General features: G+C 42.0%; 1 long non-coding RNA gene across 1 annotated transcript; it reads right to left on the bottom strand.

Moving 5' to 3' along the window:
- Nucleotides 1–7,864: 7,864 nt before the first annotated feature.
- On the bottom strand, nucleotides 7,865–9,111 carry LOC139951704 (uncharacterized). The gene is made up of 3 exons (XR_011787825.1): nucleotides 8,988–9,111; nucleotides 8,481–8,612; nucleotides 7,865–8,216 (listed from the first exon to the last, which is right to left on the bottom strand). It is a non-coding gene; the product is annotated as an uncharacterized lncRNA (long non-coding RNA).
- Between the last annotated feature and the right edge of the window lie 10,307 nt (nucleotides 9,112–19,418).

Raw genomic sequence — 19,418 nt, 5'->3', positions numbered from 1 at the left:
AACAGCGCCTTCTCGGGTCGGGGTCTACTGTTAAATTTGTAAATAACATAAGAACTGATTTTTTAAAACCTTAGTTAACTGATTCACATTCCACTCATCAAAACACATTAGTGACAAAAGCTTTATTTTTAAAAAATACCACTTCCAGGTGACTTTAAGAGCCCAATAAAACTTCTGCCCACAAATTAATCACAGAAGATGTTCAACTGCCTCACTGGCTGATGACCATTATGCAATACAAGACCTACCATTGGAACTAGTTGTGGTATTGGCAGTCTGTTTTTCAGCTGAAGTGCCAGGCGGAACATGTCAGTACTGGGCAGGCCCGCCCACCGTCGCCCACCATGGCTACAACACTGATCATCACCAATGAAGGTAAGTATTACAGTTCCAACATCAAGAGTACTGTACTGTAAACAAAAAAGGTGAAAGCAAATGAGAAAATTGGAAAGAAGTTGTTCAATCTTCACTTACCTTCATCCATTGTTGAAATGAACGAGCTTTACCACTGATTGGTGATGTCTTTACCTCTTCCACAGAATAGAAGAAGCAGGCGTGGGTAAACAAAGCACACATCACATATCCGTAGACAACGAAACAGGCCTAGGCCTAGTGTCAATTATTATTAAAAATTTTTTTATAGGTAATACAGCATGTACACAAAACAATGAGATCAACTGGATTATTATTAGGCCCAAAGAGAAGAAACACAGTACTAGTAACCTTAATAATCAACCACTTGATGATTGGGTACTCCGGAACTTCTGTAACTACGGTAAAACACTACCATATCGTAACTGGTAAATAACAAACTTTCCCATGCACGCAGCAAACCATCAATGATTGATCATCACACTGATCACGAGCCCCATACTTAAAAAATACCAATATCCCATCTTTAGAGATAACAAAAGAAGAAAAGTCCTACTCATTTCTATACTGCACGCACGGGCGAGAATTAACTGGTTGATGGATGAAGAATAATCTGTAATTTTTAAGGCGATTTCGTGAAATTATTGGAGAACATTGGTGAAGAACAATTGGCGATATAATTTGAATCATAATGAAATTAGCCTGTCAATAGAGGGCGCTATCAAAGTTCAATTTGTATGACTTTTTCCAATATTTTTGTGCAGAAATCCAGCCTTCTATTTATTTGGTCGTTATCATACAGCATTTTTCATAATATGAGCAGTGGAATGTATTGCCTGCCAGGAAATAGACTGGAACGTAGGCCTAATTTCATTATGCCTGGAAGCACAAACACTTGCTAAGCACAGAAAATAGCTTAAAGGCAGTGGACACTATTGGTAATTACTCAAAATAATTATTAGCATAAAACCTTACTTGGTAATGAGTAATGGGGAGAGGTTCGTAGTATAAAAGATTGTGAGAAACGGCTCCCTCTGAAGTGGGTAGTTTTCGAGAAAGAAGTAATTTTCCACGAATTTGATTTCGAGACCTCAAGTTTAGAATTTGAGGTCCCGAAATCGAGCATCTGAAAGCACACAATTTTGCGTGACAAGGGTGTTTTTTTCTTTCATAGTTATCTCGCAACTCCGACGACCAATCGAGCCCAAATTTTCACAGGTTTGTTATTATATGCATATTATGTTGAGATACAGCAAGTGGGAAGACTGGTCTTTGACAATTACCAATAGTGTCCAATGGCTTCTGGCGACCCCAAAATTTAATGTAAGAAGCGTCACTGCGGTAATGCTTCTCAGATTGTGTTTCTATATGAACTATTCTTCCCATTATGACAATGAAACTCTGAAAAACCAGTGGAAAAAAATCTAAGTGGTAAGAAGTACGACAGCTTTGGATAGTACAATGCATCGTTTAAGAAGTACATTTACGTCCGGGTATGGAAAACGGGGTACCACTTTTTATTCCCTCCCCTCCCCCCCCCCCCCCCCAAATTGAATATAAAAGCATTACCGCAGTAACGCTTCTCGGATTGTATCCCTATTGTATCCTAATTTGACTAAATTCTTTCCAGTTGGACCATATTGAACTCTGGAATGCCATAAAACTTTATACATGCGGTGAGGAGTAGGGCCTATAGCAGTTGGATAGTAGGCCCTACAGTGCAAGTTTTAGATAAAAAAATTATATTTCGCTTCCTGTTACAAACGCTTGACCCCCCCTCCCCGATCATAACACGCATTACCGCGGTAATGCTTCTCAGATTATATTCCTATTGGGATTATCCTTCCTATTTTTATTCTCCCAAATAATTAAAATGAGAAGTGTAAAGGGAAGGTACACGTTTGGTAATTACTCAAAACAATTAACTTAAAAACTGACTTGGTAACGAGCATTGGAGAGCGGTTGTTCATGGTATAAAACATTCTGGGAAACGACTCCCTCCGAAGTAACGTAATTTTTGAGAAAGGGGTTATTTCTAACTAAAATATTAAAAGACTTCTAGCTAGAAGTATTTTATTCCTAGCTGCAAGCACACCAAATGTTTTCTCGCAACTTCGATGGCCAATTGAGCCCAAATTATGACAGGCTTGTTATTTTATGCTTATGATGGGATACACCAAGTGAGAATACTGGTCTTTGACAATTACCAAACGTGTACAGTGCCTTTATTGCCTCCCAGATTGTATTCCTATAGATAATATTCAACTTTCAAATAATGGGTCAGTAAAAACTTATAACTGCGGTGAAGCTTAGTAAACAGCTTTAGATAATCGCATTTTGAGAAACATTTCATCTTTTTTGTACATTATGGGGATGAAAAAGGTGTAACAATTTTGAACCCCTCTCACAAATTGAACATAAGAATCGTTACAGCGGTAATGCTTTCCAGCTTGTATTCCTATATAAAGGGAAAATTCTTTCCATGTTGACACAAATTACACAGGTTTTTAAAAACGCAATCACTTTTTGAAATGTTTTGTTGCAGATTAGTTCTATGTTTGAAGTTCTGGCATAAAGAATCGTTAACCAACGGTCTTTAAAACAAACACTTCTCAAAACAGATGTTTTACTGTGTACTATCTCTTTAATAAAACTTCCACCGTGCAAAGTTTCAAATCATATCAAAGGAAATTACTGACTGGGCAAATTGTAAATGATTTTGGGGTGAACAAAGACAAATTCACTGGAGTGGGATACAAACCAAATAACTTAAGGTTTTTCCGGATTTTTTATAGGTTAACAAATCATAATTCACACAGGCCCCTTTTCCTTTGACATTTTGACAAAACAATGCACGGTTGTTTTACAGGGCAGGGGTATTTCTACTATTTTTTACAATGATCAGTCTACATCACACAGTTGTTTCCTGTTTCACATGACCAATGCATTTATTTTACTCAAAAGCCATACTTGTACACTGAATGTTAAGCTCTATTTTTCTCTGCCTCAATAAACAGCTTTGTTTATTGGTTATCCTTTACAAAACCAATTGTTTGTACTTGATTTCATGAAGATAAATGTAAGTTTGAATGAATAAAAACCTGGCAACACAAATTGAACATTTTAAAACTTACTATAGCTTAGACCTAATGGCAAAAGAAAACACTTCAAAGTAAAGTGATTGATAATTATGTTAATGAGCATTACCAGCAATGACAAACGGATACTAAAAATAACATAATGCCAGGGAGCTGATACACAGTCGAGTTATGATAATGCATTAAAGTTAATAAACTGCAAACTAAGAAAGCTTAGACGGAAGTTTTACTGAAAATTCATGAAATTTATAAAAATCCATTCATAAATACCCAAGACTGTTTCGCTACTCCTATTGGTTGAGAGCGCTACACCTGAGGTGTTTAAATGGTTGAGAATGACCAGGGCCCAATTTTATGGCTCTGCTTACCGCCGAATTCCGCGCTTACCATCACGATTCCCCGCTTACGTGCAAGCGCCAAATTTCTGAGGTAGGCTTTTAAGCGTAGAATGCCTAGAAGCGTGGAGTAGGTTTGCGCAAAAGCCAAAATTCGTCGCAAGCCCGTGAATACACTTGCCATATACACAGAATTCACTGCTTCCGTAAGCGCTGATTCTTTGCTTACGGCAAGCAGAGCCATGATATTGGGCCCAGCTGGAGCTGTTTATGACCAGCTTTCTGTGCAAGCCTTTTAAGCAGAGAATGCATAGAAACGTGGAGTTACCATCACGATTCCCCGCTTACGTGCAAGCGCCAAATTTCTGAGGTAGGCTTTTAAGCGTAGAATGTTTAGAAACGTGGAGTAGGCATGCGCAAAAGCCAAAATACGCCGCTAACTTGTGAAATACGCTTGCCGTATACACAGAATTCCCTGCTTCCGTAAGCGCTGATTCTCTGCTTATCGTAAGCAGTGCCATGAAATTGGGCCCAGCTGGAGCTGTTTATAACCAGCTTTCTGTGCTAGCCTTTAAAGCGTAGAATGCCTAGAAACATGGAGTAGGCACGCACAAAAGCCAAAATTTGCCGCTAACCCGTGAAATATGCTTGCTGTATACACAGAATTCCCTGCTTCCGTAAGCGCTGATTCTCTGCTTATCGTAAGCAGTGCCATGAAATTGGGCCCAGCTGGAGCTGTTTATAACCGGCTTTATGTGCTAGCCTTTAAAGCGTAGAATGCCTAGAAACATGGAGTAGGCACGCACAAAAGCCAAAATTTGCCGCTAACCCGTGAAATATGCTTGCTGTATACACAGAATTCCCTGCTTCGGAGAGCGCTGATTCTCTGCTTACTGTAAGCAGTGCCATGAAATTGGGCCCAGCTGGAGCTGTTTATAACCGGTTTTATGTGCTAGCCTTTCAAGCGTAGAATGCCTAGAAACGTCATGCGCAAAAGCCAAAATTCGCCGCTAACCAGTGAAATACGCTTGCCGTATACACAGAATTCCCTGCTACCGTAAGCGCTGATTCTCTGCCTACCGTAAGCAGTGCCATGAAATTGGGCCCAGCTGGAGCCGTTTATAACCGGATTTCATTGCTAGCCTTTTAAGCGCAGAATGCCTAGAAATGTGGAGTAGGCACGCGCAAAAGCCAAAATTTTCCGCTAACCTGTGAAGTACGCTTGCCGTATACACAGAATTCCCTGCTTCGGTAAGCACTGATTCTCTGCTTACTGTAAGCAGAGCCATGAAATTGGGCCCAGCTGGAGCTGTTTATAACCGGCTGGCTTCCGCGTGTCAGGCTTGCACGTACGCCAATATACTCATGCCAAACACGCAATTCATAGCTTTTAGTAACAGGGCGTAATGTAAGTGCGCACACATATCTATTTCTAAGCGCGCTTTTTAACAAAAGGGCATTACTATTAATGGGAATAAAAGAGTAGTGACTTGTTCTTAAACGTATGTTGCCGTGCAATAAAGGCCCTCGCCATCTGCTCGGGCCTTTATCACCTGGCAATGACCCTGCTGGTTTTAAAAGGCCAATAAAGAACTCGTCGCTTCCCTTTTGTTCCCCTATCAAACGTCCATCAATTGAACAGATAAACAGTTCTTGAACTTGGTTCATGATCTGCTCTAATGAACATGTTATGAACTGTTTTAGGCATGGTCATTGACTGATCATGAACATTCTTGAAAGTTCATCGAGCCTGATGGGGTTACTGGTTAAATGCATAGAGCTATATATACATACGTATATACAGCTGTATTGTTTGATGACAATTAGTTAACAACAGGGTGGACCACGTGAAGGTTGTCATCTCCCACCCCACAAAAGGGATCGTAATAAATTTGAGTGTGTAACCACTACAACAATTGCTTATTTGTAATGTTACCCCTCTCTGAAAATTATTTATCACTATTATTTTATATTATTATTATAGTATAAAATCTTGTTAATGAGTACTCTATTCAGCTAAGACAATGCCATGACCTTTGTAATTATTAATTCTTGTTAATGAGTACTCTATACAGCTAAGACAATGTCATGACCTTTGTAATTATAAAACCTTGTCAATGAGTACTCTATACAGCTAAGACAATGTCATGACCTTTGTAATTATAAAACCTTGTTAATGAGTACTCTATACAGATAATGTCATGACCTTTGAAATTATTCAACCTTGTTAATGAGTACTCTATACAGCTAAACAATGTCATTAGCTGTGTAACTAAATAACCTCGTTAATGAGTACCCTATGACATTGTCAACACCTTTGTAGTTTAATCACCTCGTTAATGAGTACTCTATGACAATGTCATTCCCTTTGTAATTAATTAACCTCGTTAATGAGTACTCTATGACATTGTCATTCCCTTTGTAATTAAATAACCTCGTTAATGAGTACTCTATGACATTGTCATTCCCTTTGTAATTAATTAACCTCGTTAATGAGTACTCTATGACATTGTCATTCCCTTTGTAATTAAATAACCTCGTTAATGAGTACCCTATGACATTGTCAATACCTTTGTAATTAAATCATCTCATTGGTGAGTACTCTATGACATTGCCATTCCCTTTGTAATTAATTAACCTCGTTAATGAGTTCTCTATGACATTGTCATCACCTTTGTAATTAATATAACCTCGTTAATGAGTACTCAATGACATTGTCAATACCTTTGTAATTAAATCATCTCTTTGGTGAGTACTCTATGACATTGCCATTCCCTTTGTAATTAATTAACCTCGTTAATGAGTTCTCTATGACATTGTCATCACCTTTGTAATTAATATAACCTCTTTAATGAGTACTCTATGACATTGTCATCACCTTTGTAATTAATATAACCTCGTTAATGAGTACTCTATGACATTGTCAATACCTTTGTAATTAAATCATCTCATTGGTGAGTACTCTATGACATTGCCGTTCCCTTTGTAATTATTTAACCTCGTTAATGAGTTCTCTATGACATTGTCATCACCTTTGTAATTATATAACCTCGTTAATGAGTACTCTATGACATTGTCATTCCCTTTGTAATTAATTAACCTTGTTAATGAGTATTCTATGACATTGTCATCACCTTTGTTATTAATTTACCTCGTTAATGAGTACCCTATGACATTGTCAATACCTTTGTAATTAAATCACCTCTTTAATGAGTACTATATGACATTGTCATGACCTTTGTAACTAAATAACCTCGTTAATGAGTACTCTGTGACATTGTCATTCCCTTTGTAATTAATTAACCTCGTTAATGAGTACTCTATGACATTGTCATTCCCTTTGTAATTAAATAACCTTGTTAATGAGTACCCTATGACATTGTCATGACCCTTGTACTTAAATAAACTCGTTTAATGAGTACTCTTAACCAACCTCCATTTTCACACGACACAATGGCATGACCTTTCACATTAAAAGCTTTATTCAGAGTTACCAACAACAAAGTATGGTGGCCACCATGTAAGCTACCCCAGAACAAATACCATGTAAACAATTAGACTAATAAATAATTGATAGACAGAATGACACATTACAAAAGTTACATTTTATATTTGATTCATTATTCAAATTAAGTAGTAACAATACAAAACTTAATGTCTAATAAACACTTAAACAAACTCATTAAAACAAATTCTCTTTTTATTTGTTATGAATTTACTACAAATAAAATTATGTTGTTTCGTATTTTGTAATTAGCAAACTGCATTACAAATTAACTTAACTTGTTTCATGGTTGTAATGCGGTACTTCATTACGCACATGAAGCTTTTACATACTTGCAATAAGGTACTTTATTGCAAGCATGTTATAATTACATGATTGTAATGAAGTACCTCATTACAAACATGCAATTTTTGTATGTGAATACATGAACTTGTATAGTACCTCGATACAAGTTTATTATGTATTCTGTCTACATACTTGTAATGAAGTACCTCATTTCATGTATGTTGACAATATTTCTAAAAGCACATATACTTCCAAGAATGAATTAAACAGGCCAACGAAATGTGAAATCTTCACAAATCTTTTTTTTTTTTTGTAAGTGACATAATATCTAGCCTATGTGGCTCCATACTGCAGAAGGAAGGCTTCTTCATCACCATTCCACCTTGATCTTTCTTGTGCTTATTGCTTGATGTCATCCATCTAACGCCAACTTGGTCTGTCTCTTCGTCTCATTCGTGTACTTGGGTTCCATTCTGTTGACAATGTGTTCATCTGTTGTCATGACGCCTTAGATGAGGTGGTGATGATGATGTTGTATGCTATGCTGACTTTAAATGGTACGGCATAAGGTGGCTCAGCATCTTGATGTGTCCAACTCAAAGTTGTTCGACTGCGTTAGTCCTGTAATATGATCAAAAACCGAAAAATAAACCAGTTAGATTGCGACTTGGATTTAAAGATCGAAGATTTGTGCATAATAGTAACAATAATGGCTTTTTATAAAGCATGCATATCCCTCACTCAGTGACGCTCCTGGCCCTTTAACAGTATTCGTGCAAGGTAAATGGGACTAACTTTAATTATGAGACCCAAGAAATGTCAATTTTATGCACTTTAATTGACTTCTAAACTTGAAAGTCAAGCTTAACTTAAAAGACATCTTACCTTCATATTCCATTTGGGACCCTGGTATGTAGCTGCCTCAAGCCATGATGTATCTCTCTCTCTCTGTACTGTGCTGTCACATCTTCATGGTCCAGGTTGACGGGATGGCTGGAAAGCAGTCGTCACAATCATCTGAAAGAAAATTACAATGTACTACATAAGTACAAACCATATAAAGACATAGATCATCAGGGGCAAATTTCATAGAGATGCTTATAGGCACAAAAAGGATCCAAGCATAAAATAATAGAGAACTGTTTTAGCAATATTTCTGCCTAAACAGCTCTATAAAATTGGTCCCAGATGATCATCACAGGACTACTGCTTAAAAAAATGCTTAAACTGACTTTTAAAGCACTTTTAAAGGCATTTATCGAAGAAAAGGAACCTTGTAGGGGATGGAACTTCCAACACCATTTGGGGGTCTAAACCAACATGTTTTCTACGAGGGACCAAGTGTTAAACCGAGAGCCCTTTAATTAACAAGATAATTTTCTAGCCATCTACCAATGTTTGATGTGCTTCAATCACATGGGATGATGGCTCGTAGTCAGGCACCCTCTGGGATGTGGCTCGTAGTCAGGCACCCTCTGGGATGTGGCTCGTAGTCAGGCACCCTCTGGGATGTGGCTCGTAGTCAGGCACCCTCTAGGATGTGGCTTGTAGTCAGGCACCCTCTGGGATGTGGCTTGTAGTCAGGCACCCTCTGGGATGTGGCTCGTAGTCAGGCACCCTCTGGGATGTGGCTTGTAGTCAGGCACTAAAAAGATTCACACAAAAAAACTTGGCTAGGGCAAGCACTTTTAAAGGCATTTATCGAAGAAAAGGAACCTTGTAGGGGATGGAACTTCCAACACCATTTGGGGGTCTAAACCAACATGTTTTCTACGAGGGACCAAGTGTTAAACCGAGAGCCCTTTAATTAACAAGATAATTTTCTAGCCATCTACCAATGTTTGATGTGCTTCAATCACATGGGATGATGGCTCGTAGTCAGGCACCCTCTGGGATGTGGCTCGTAGTCAGGCACCCTCTGGGATGTGGCTCGTAGTCAGGCACCCTCTGGGATGTGGCTCGTAGTCAGGCACCCTCTGGGATGTGGCTTGTAGTCAGGCACCCTCTGGGATGTGGCTTGTAGTCAGGCACCCTCTGGGATGTGGCTCGTAGTCAGGCACCCTCTGGGATGTGGCTTGTAGTCAGGCACTAAAAAGATTCACACAAAAAAACTTGGCTAGGGCAAGCACTTTTAAAGGCATTTATCGAAGGAAAGGAACCTTGTAGGGGATGGGACTTCCAACACCATTTAGGGTCTAAACCACCATGCTTTGTAAGAGGGACCAAGTTTTAAACCGAGACCCAATGAATTAACAAGATCATTTTCTAGCCATCTACCAATGTTTGATGTGCTTCAATCACATGGGATGATGTCCTTTAGGCAGGCACCCTCTGGGATGTGGCTTGTAGTCAGCACCCTCTGGGATGTGGCTCGTAGTCAGGCACCCTCTGGGATGTGGCTCGTAGTTAGGCACCCTCTGCGATGTGGCTTGTAGTCAGGCACCCTCTGGGATGTGGCTTGTAGTCAGGCACCCTCTGGGATGTGGCTCGTAGTCAGGCACCCTCTGGGATGTGGCTTGTAGTCAGGCACCCTCTGGGATGTGGCTTGTAGTCAGGCACTAAAAAGATTTAAAAAAAATTCGGCTAGGACAAGCACTTTTAAAGGCATTTATCGAAGGAAAGGAACCTTGTAGGGGATGGGACTTCCAACACCATTTGGGGGTCTAAACCACCATGCTTTGTAAGAGGGACCAAGTTTTAAACCGAGACCCAATGAATTAACAAGATCATTTTCTAGCCATCTACCAATGTTTGATGTGCTTCAATCACATGGGATGATGTCCTTTAGGCAGGCGACCTCTGGGATGTGGCTTGTAGTCAGGCACCCTCTGGGATGTGGCTCGTAGTCAGGCACCCTCTGGGATGTGGCTCGTAGTCAGGCACCCTCTGCGATGTGGCTCGTAGTCAGGCACCCTCTGCGATGTGGCTCGTAGTCAGGCACCCTCTGCGATGTGGCTCGTAGTCAGGCACCCTCTGCGATGTGGCTCGTAGTCAGGCACCCTCTGCGATGTGGCTCGTAGTTAGGCACCCTCTGCGATGTGGCTTGTAGTCAGGCACCCTCTGGGATGTGGCTTGTAGTCAGGCACCCTCTGGGATGTGGCTCGTAGTCAGGCACCCTCTGGGATGTGGCTTGTAGTCAGGCACCCTCTGGGATGTGGCTTGTAGTCAGGCACTAAAAAGATTTAAAAAAAATTCGGCTAGGACAAGCACTTTTAAAGGCATTTATCGAAGGAAAGGAACCTTGTAGGGGATGGGACTTCCAACACCATTTGGGGGTCTAAACCACCATGCTTTGTAAGAGGGACCAAGTTTTAAACCGAGACCCAATGAATTAACAAGATCATTTTCTAGCCATCTACCAATGTTTGATGTGCTTCAATCACATGGGATGATGTCCTTTAGGCAGGCGACCTCTGGGATGTGGCTTGTAGTCAGGCACCCTCTGGGATGTGGCTCGTAGTCAGGCACCCTCTGGGATGTGGCTCGTAGTCAGGCACCCTCTGCGATGTGGCTCGTAGTCAGGCACCCTCTGCGATGTGGCTCGTAGTCAGGCACCCTCTGCGATGTGGCTCGTAGTCAGGCACCCTCTGCGATGTGGCTCGTAGTCAGGCACCCTCTGCGATGTGGCTCGTAGTCAGGCACCCTCTGCGATGTGGCTCGTAGTCAGGCACCCTCTGCGATGTGGCTACAACTGCGACTACAACTGCGACTACAACTGCGACTACAACTGCGACTACAACTGCGACTACAACTGCGACTACAACTGCGACTACAACTGCGACTACAACTGCGACTACAACTGCGACTACAACTGCGACTACAACTGCGACTACAACTGCGACTACAACTGCGACTACAACTGCGACTACAACTGCGACTACAACTGCGACTACAACTGCGACTACAACTGCGACTACAACTGCGACTACAACTGCGACTACAACTGCGACTACAACTGCGACTACAACTGCGACTAAAACTGCGACTACAACTGCGACTAAAACTGCGACTACAACTGCGACTACAACTGCGACTACAACTGCGACTACAACTGCGACTACAACTGCGACTACAACTGCGACTACAACTGCGACTACAACTGCGACTACAACTGCGACTACAACTGCGACTACAACTGCGACTACAACTGCGACTACAACTGCGACTACAACTGCGACTACAACTGCGACTACAACTGCGACTACAACTGCGACTACAACTGCGACTACAACTGCGACTACAACTGCGACTACAACTGCGACTACAACTGCGACTACAACTGCGACTACAACTGCGACTACAACTGCGACTACAACTGCGACTACAACTGCGACTACAACTGCGACTACAACTGCGACTACAACTGCGACTACAACTGCGACTACAACTGCGACTACAACTGCGACTACAACTGCGACTACAACTGCGACTACAACTGAGACTACAACTGAGACTACAACTGAGACTACAACTGAGACTACAACTGCGACTACAACTGCGACTACAACTGCGACTACAACTGAGACTACAACTGCGACTACAACTGCGACTACAACTGCGACTACAACTGCGACTACAACTGCGACTACAACTGCGACTACAACTGCGACTACAACTGCGACTACAACTGCGACTACAACTGCGACTACAACTGCGACTACAACTGCGACTACAACTGCGACTACAACTGCGACTACAACTGCGACTACAACTGCGACTACAACTGCGACTACAACTGCGACTACAACTGCGACTACAACTGCGACTACAACTGCGACTACAACTGCGACTACAACTGAGACTACAACTGCGACTACAACTGAGACTACAACTGAGACTACAACTGAGACTACAACTGAGACTACAACTGAGACTACAACTGCGACTACAACTGCGACTACAACTGCGACTACAACTGCGACTACAACTGCGACTACAACTGCGACTACAACTGCGACTACAACTGCGACTACAACTGCGACTACAACTGCGACTACAACTGCGACTACAACTGCGACTACAACTGAGACTACAACTGAGACTACAACTGAGACTACAACTGAGACTACAACTGAGACTACAACTGAGACTACAACTGAGACTACAACTGAGACTACAACTGAGACTACAACTGCGACTACAACTGCGACTACAACTGCGACTACAACTGCGACTACAACTGAGACTACAACTGCGACTACAACTGCGACTACAACTGCGACTACAACTGAGACTACAACTGCGACTACAACTGCGACTACAACTGCGACTACAACTGCGACTACAACTGAGACTACAACTGAGACTACAACTGAGACTACAACTGAGACTACAACTGAGACTACAACTGAGACTACAACTGAGACTACAACTGAGACTACAACTGAGACTACAACTGAGACTACAACTGAGACTACAACTGCGACTACAACTGCGACTACAACTGCGACTACAACTGCGACTACAACTGCGACTACAACTGCGACTACAACTGCGACTACAACTGCGACTACAACTGCGACTACAACTGCGACTACAACTGCGACTACAACTGCGACTACAACTGCGACTACAACTGCGACTACAACTGAGACTACAACTGAGACTACAACTGAGACTACAACTGAGACTACAACTGAGACTACAACTGAGACTACAACTGAGACTACAACTGAGACTACAACTGAGACTACAACTGAGACTACAACTGAGACTACAACTGAGACTACAACTGAGACTACAACTGCGACTACAACTGCGACTACAACTGCGACTACAACTGCGACTACAACTGCGACTACAACTGCGACTACAACTGCGACTACAACTGCGACTACAACTGCGACTACAACTGCGACTACAACTGCGACTACAACTGCGACTACAACTGGGACTACAACTGAGACTACAACTGAGACTACAACTGAGACTACAACTGAGACTACAACTGCGACTACAACTGCGACTACAACTGCGACTACAACTGCGACTACAACTGCGACTACAACTGCGACTACAACTGAGACTACAACTGAGACTACAACTGAGACTACAACTGAGACTACAACTGAGACTACAACTGAGACTACAACTGGGACTACAACTGGGACTACAACTGAGACTACAACTGGGACTACAACTGGGACTACAACTGAGACTACAACTGAGACCACAACTGAGACCACAACTGGGACTACAACTGGGACTACAACTGGGACTACAACTGGGACTACAACTGGAACTACAACTGGAACTACAACTGGAACTACAACTGAAACTACAACTGAAACTACAACTGAAACTACAACTGAAACTACAACTGAAACTACAACTGAAACAGTACTCACAAAACATAGCACAGCAAAGCAAAGCAAAACAGCACAGCACACAGATCCACCAACAAGCACTTCCAACCGCGGCATATTGACGAGTCACTCAACCGTGCTGTGTGCAGGTTTCGTAGCAGAAATTTCCACTCAATCACGTGCTTACTTGAGAAGAACTATTCACAACTGGGCTATTCACATTCAAATTAGCCAAGGAGCATGCAAGCCCCACACCAAATATAACAAAGAAATTGGATCACAAAAGCGCTCTTCTTAATCAATACGATCTTATAGCAGTAGCGATCAATGGAATCTTCACGGGCTTTTACTTTCTGAGTTATAATTGGTCAGGTATGAGATGATGTAAGAAGTCATACATCCATGGGCTAGTTCCATAAGCTGTTAAAGGCACTATTTGTAATTACTAAAAAAGATGATTTTTTAGCATTTCCCCCCCGGAAAGTAGACAATCTGACGTGAAATGAAAGTAAAAAAAATAATTACTCACTAATAAGCCTCCAAAAGCACAAAAGTGCGCTCACTTTAGGCAGAATTGCTCCCAAATTCTCGAGACTAAAGATTTGCATAACGACGAGTATTAATCAAAGACGTTTACTTTACGTCAGATTTTTGCAAAGTTCTTTTTTTTCGCACCATGACTAGAACCACGCACCCAAAATACCCCCTTGCCAAATCCCTATTCAAGGCCTGCGCAAAAAGGGCAGCAAAAAAGCTACTCCTTACCCTAAGGGAAAAAGGCTCAAAACGTACGTTTTTCTTCAAACAATGACACTACACGGAGGCCCATATCGTATCCAAGACATTATTGAATTCGCACATACTATACACCAACGGAAAGCGCTAATCATGGGCTACAGTTTCATGTTTTTGGTTTGTGTCTGTGGCTTGGATCTAAGCGATGCAAGCCGACAAAGGAGGGAGCCATTTTCGGCCATTTTGGTCAAGTTTGAAAACGCCAGGCAACGGGGTGCCGAAAATGGTTGGCATACAAGTTCGCTCAGAGTCTGTGAACTTGACCATTATTCCTGAACTTGGTAGGCTAGAGAAATAATCAGGGTACCTGTGTGTGGCTTGAATAATACCACATCCGATAATCAACTTGATGAGACCCTACATCAACTCCGTGGTGCTCAAAAAGTGTTTGAGCAAGCCTACTCCGAATGGTTGGCACGAAGAGTGTTTTCCGGACGTCAATATTAGCCGTTCTGGAGAGAAATTCAAAGTACAAAGGTTATTTTGAACCCGAAGAATATTGTTGATCCACACATACTATAAACCAGAGGAAAGCCCCATTCAAGGGCTACACGTTTATAATTGTTTCGTGTCTGACGCATAAACCTGCGCAACAAGGGCGGCGAAAAAGCTACCCCTCACCCTAAGGGAGAAAAAGGCTAAAAAAGTAAGTTTTTCTCCAAATAATGACACTACACGGAGGCCCATATCATATCCAAGACATTATACAATTCGCACATACTATACACCAACGGAAAGCGCTAATCATGGGCTACAGTTTAATGTTTTTGGTTTGTGTCTGTGGCTTGGATCTAAGCGATGCAAGCCGACAAAGGAGGGAGCCATTTTCGGCCATTTTGGTCAAGTTTGAAAACGCCAGGCAACGGGGTGCCGAAAATGGTTGGCATACAAGTTCGCTCAGAGTCTGTGAACTTGACCATTATTCCTGAACTTGGTAGGCTAGAGAAATAATCAGGGTACCTGTGTGTGGCTTGAATAATACCACATCCGATAATCAACTTGATGAGACCCTACATCAACTCCGTGGTGCTCAAAAAGTGTTTGAGCAAGCCTACTCCGAATGGTTGGCACGAAGAGTGTTTTCCGGACGTCAATATTAGCCGTTCTGGAGAGAAATTCAAAGTACAAAGGTTATTTTGAACCCGAAGAATATTGTTGATCCACACATACTATAAACCAGAGGAAAGCCCCATTCAAGGGCTACACGTTTATAATTGTTTCGTGTCTGACGCATAAACCTGCGCAACAAGGGCGGCGAAAAAGCTACCCCTCACCCTAAGGGAGAAAAAGGCTAAAAAAGTAAGTTTTTCTCCAAATAATGACACTACACGGAGGCCCATATCATATCCAAGACATTATACAATTCGCACATACTATACACCAACGGAAAGCGCTAATCATGGGCTACAGTTTAATGTTTTTGGTTTGTGTCTGTGGCTTGGATCTAAGCGATGCAAGCCGACAAAGCAGGGAGCCATTTTCGGCCATTTTGGTCAAGTTTGAAAACGCCAGGCAACGGGGTGCCGAAAATGGTTGGCATACAAGTTCGCTCAGAGTCTGTGAACTTGACCATTATTCCTGAACTTGGTAGGCTAGAGAAATAATCAGGGTACCTGTGTGTGGCTTGAATAATACCGCATCCGATAATCAACTTGCGGAGACCCTCCATCAACTCCGTGGTGCTTTAAAAATTGTTTAAGCAAGCCTACTCCGAATGGTTGGCACGAAGAGTGTTTTCCGGACGTCAATATTAGCCATTCTGGAGAGAAATTCAAAGTACAAAGGTTATTTTGAACCCAAAGAAATTTGTTGATCCACACAAAATATACACCAGAGGAAAACCCCCTTCAAGGGCTACACGTTTATAATTGTTTCGTGTCTGACGCATAAATCTGCGCAACAAGGGCGGCGAAAAGGCTACCCCTCACCCTAAGGGAGAAAAAGGCTAAAAAAGTAAGTTTTTCTCCAAGTAATGACACTACACGGAGGCCCATATCATATCCAAGACATTATACAATTCGCACATACTATACACCAACGGTCGCGCTAAACATGGGCTACAGTTTCATGTCTTTGGTTTGTGTCTGTGGCTTGGATCTAAGCGATGCAAGCCGACAAAGGAGGGAGCCATTTTCGGCCATTTTGGTCAAGTTTGAAAACGCCAGGCAACGGGGTGCCGAAAATGGTTGGCATACAAGTTCGCTCAGAGTCTGTGAACTTGACCATTATTCCTGAACTTGGTAGGCTAGAGAAATAATCAGGGTACCTGTGTGTGGCTTGAATAATACCACATCCGATAATCAACTTGATGAGACCCTACATCAACTCCGTGGTGCTCAAAAAGTGTTTGAGCAAGCCTACTCCGAATGGTTGGCACGAAGAGTGTTTTCCGGACGTCAATATTAGCCGTTCTGGAGAGAAATTCAAAGTACAAAGGTTATTTTGAACCCGAAGAATATTGTTGATCCACACATACTATAAACCAGAGGAAAGCCCCATTCAAGGGCTACACGTTTATAATTGTTTCGTGTCTGACGCATAAATCTGCGCAACACGGGCGGCGAAAAAGCTACCCCTCACCCTAAGGGAGAAAAAGGCTAAAAAAGTAAGTTTTTCTCCAAATAATGACACTACACGGAGGCCCATATAATATCCAATACATTATTTGATTCGCACATACTATACACCAACGGAAAGCGCTAATCATGGGCTACAGTTTAATGTTTTTGGTTTGTGTCTGTGGCTTGGATCTAAGCGATGCAAGCCGACAAAGCAGGGAGCCATTTTCGGCCATTTTGGTCAAGTTTGAAAACGCCAGGCAACGGGGTGCCGAAAATGGTTGGCATACAAGTTCGCTCAGAGTCTGTGAACTTGACCATTATTCCTGAACTTGGTAGGCTAGAGAAATAATCAGGGTACCTGTGTGTGGCTTGAATAATACCGCATCCGATAATCAACTTGCGGAGACCCTCCATCAACTCCGTGGTGCTTTAAAAATTGTTTAAGCAAGCCTACTCCGAATGGTTGGCACGAAGAGTGTTTTCCGGACGTCAATATTAGCCATTCTGGAGAGAAATTCAAAGTACAAAGGTTATTTTGAACCCAAAGAAATTTGTTGATCCACACAAAATATACACCAGAGGAAAACCCCCTTCAAGGGCTACACGTTTATAATTGTTTCGTGTCTGACGCATAAATCTGCGCAACAAGGGCGGCGAAAAGGCTACCCCTCACCCTAAGGGAGAAAAAGGCTAAAAAAGTAAGTTTTTCTCCAAGTAATGACACTACACGGAGGCCCATATCATATCCAAGACATTATACAATTCGCACATACTATACACCAACGGTCGCGCTAAACATGGGCTACAGTTTCATGTCTTTGGTTTGTGTCTGTGGCTTGGATCTAAGCGATGCAAGCCGACAAAGGAGGGAGCCATTTTCGGCCATTTTGGTCAAGTTTGAAAACGCCAGGCAACGGGGTGCCGAAAATGGTTGGCATACAAGTTCGCTCAGAGTCTGTGAACTTGACCATTATTCCTGAACTTGGTAGGCTAGAGAAATAATCAGGGTACCTGTGTGTGGCTTGAATAATACCACATCCGATAATCAACTTGATGAGACCCTACATCAACTCCGTGGTGCTCAAAAAGTGTTTGAGCAAGCCTACTCCGAATGGTTGGCACGAAGAGTGTTTTCCGGACGTCAATATTAGCCGTTCTGGAGAGAAATTCAAAGTACAAAGGTTATTTTGAACCCGAAGAATATTGTTGATCCACACATACTATAAACCAGAGGAAAGCCCCATTCAAGGGCTACACGTTTATAATTGTTTCGTGTCTGACGCATAAATCTGCGCAACACGGGCGGCGAAAAAGCTACCCCTCACCCTAAGGGAGAAAAAGGCTAAAAAAGTAAGTTTTTCTCCAAATAATGACACTACACGGAGGCCCATATAATATCCAATACATTATTTGATTCGCACATACTATACACCAACGGAAAGCGTAAATCATTGGCTACAGTTTAGTGTTTTTGTTTTGTGTCTGTGGCTTGGATCTAAGCGATGCAAGCCAAAAAAGGACGCCTACTTTTGGCCAATATTTTCAATTCTATTTGAACATTCTTAGGCCCAGATAGTAGTACAATTAAGAAAACTTTCACCTCAAATTTTAATGCAAACGTTTCTTGAAACTTAAAAATACAAAGCATAGAAAATGTATACAAGTTTAGAAATATTGGAAACTTGCACAAGTTCAAATTGCCGTTTTCGCCTGTTATTTCCACTAGTTTATGTGTGCACACGCCCTGATAGTTGTTTAATAGACCGATTCATTAAGCTACGCCCAATTGCGTATTGACCAATCACAAAGCAACGAAGGTCCGACATGTGTGCGCGTATCTTGGTGCGCGCGGCAGAGTTCTGCAGAAAAACATTGGAGAGCCCCACGTGTTCTTGATCACACGTGCGTCGTGAGCGGTGCCTTCTGGATCGGTCTATTGATATCACTGTCACACTGAATTTGCATGCAATTGTCTCTTGAAACTAACCCTACCAAATAAAGCATCTAAGGTGACAATAAAGTGAAACTAAATTTGTTTAATTTAAGTTACTTGCGTTTAATGCCTAACAAGAAATGCGAGACTGCTTTAATTTATGTCTGTCGCCTTGGACCGGTCACCACTGGAACGGAAGATATTAGAGAGGGGTTGCAAAAGTATTATC

The sequence above is a fragment of the Asterias amurensis genome, chromosome 19, assembly GCF_032118995.1.
Source record: "Asterias amurensis chromosome 19, ASM3211899v1".
Lineage (NCBI taxonomy): Eukaryota > Metazoa > Echinodermata > Asteroidea > Forcipulatida > Asteriidae > Asterias > Asterias amurensis.
This window is presented reverse-complemented; position numbering and strand designations above follow the sequence as displayed.